At 40.6% G+C, this 1,515-nt stretch overlaps 1 protein-coding gene across 1 annotated transcript in view; it reads left to right on the plus strand.

Moving 5' to 3' along the window:
• The window catches only part of TCP11L2 (t-complex 11, testis-specific-like 2), a 48,165-nt gene that overhangs the window by 27,619 nt on the left and 19,031 nt on the right, over positions 1–1,515 (plus strand). The gene's annotated exons all lie outside the window — the stretch shown is intronic.

The following is a 1,515-nucleotide window of genomic DNA, read 5'->3' on the forward strand; positions in this document are numbered from 1 at the left end:
AAAGAAAGAAAGAAAGAAAGAAAAATATTTATTGAGTGCTTGCTGTATTCTAGACACTGCTTAGATGCTGTGGATATTACAGTGAACAAAACAAAGTTGGAGTCCTCAAGGAGCTGACATTCTAGTAGGTGTGACAGATAAATAAACATATATTGTAACATGTAGTATCAAGTGCTATGAAGAAAAATAGGGTAAAGGGCCACACAATAATGGGGCAGGAGTGAGGGTGGAGTAGTGTTTTTTCGATGTGATGGCCTGGGAATGCCTCTCTAATAAGTAATATTTGAACAGAATTTGCAAATAAATGAGGAAGGGGGCATGTGAAGATGGTTAGGAGGTAGGGAAGAGTGTTCTAGCCAGAGGTAGCTGCAAGTACAAGGTCTTAAAGCAGAAACTTGCTTGTTAAGTTTGACAAACACAAGGCAGACATTGTGGCTGGAGTAGAGTAGGTAACAGGACAGGCGCAGGAGGTGAGGCTGAAAAATAAAGGCAGATCACAGTTTGGATTTCATTCCATGTGTGATGAAAAGTCTTTGGAGAGTTTTGAGCAGGGGAGCAACATCTGATTTTCATTTTTGAAGAATATTCTGATTCCTGGGTAAAGAATAGATTTTACGAGAGCAAAAAGGGAAGCAGAGATACCAATTAGGTGGTATTGCAGTTGCTCAGGCAATACATGATAGTGACTTGTTCCAGATGGTAGTGGCAAAAGTAGTGAGGAGAGATCAGATTCCAGATGTATTCTCAAGATAGAGTAACAAGATTTGCAGAAGGTTGTATGAAGAAGAAAAGAGGAGTTGAGGATGACACTAAGGTTTTTGGCCTGAGCAACTGGGTAAATGGTGATGCATTTTAGTGAGATGGGGGAGACTAGGGCAAAGAAGGTTTGGGAGAGGGTGTGGAATCAGGAGTTCAGTTTTGGATATATGAACTTTGAGATCTTGTTTGCCATTAACGTGGAGATATCAGACATAAATATCTCATTTAGAAATGAGTGACTAGAGTTCAGGGGAATAATAGGAGCTATGGAAATACATTTGTAAATCATCAGTATATTTATGGCATATAAAGCCATGAAACTGGATAATTGTTAACACTTACACAGTCCTTAGCACATTCTAAGCACTTTACCTGTATTAGGCTAATTTAATCTTTACAGCTGTAGGAAGTTACCCTCCATTTTATGGGTGAGGAAACGGAGGCATGGAAAGGTTAAATTTTTGCCTCCATAACACAACTTGTAAGTTACAGAGCTAGGGACTCAAGCAGGCTGTCTGGCTCCATGGTCCATGTTCTTATCCATGATATCACACTGGCTGAGACTACCTAGAGAGTGAGTATAGATACTGAAAGGGCCTGACCTGGGACACTCTAGCATCTAGAGTGTTAAGATGAGGAGGAAGAACTCTATGAAGGAGTAGCCAGGGTAGTATGAAAGTCAGGAGAGGGGGGTGTCCTGTAAGATAAGTGAAGAAAGTGTTTGGAGAAGGAAGGTGTGATTGGATGTGACAAGTG

Source organism: Propithecus coquereli, unplaced genomic scaffold, assembly GCF_000956105.1.
Source record: "Propithecus coquereli isolate 6110/MARCELLA unplaced genomic scaffold, Pcoq_1.0 Scaffold218, whole genome shotgun sequence".
NCBI classification, from domain to species: domain Eukaryota; kingdom Metazoa; phylum Chordata; class Mammalia; order Primates; family Indriidae; genus Propithecus; species Propithecus coquereli.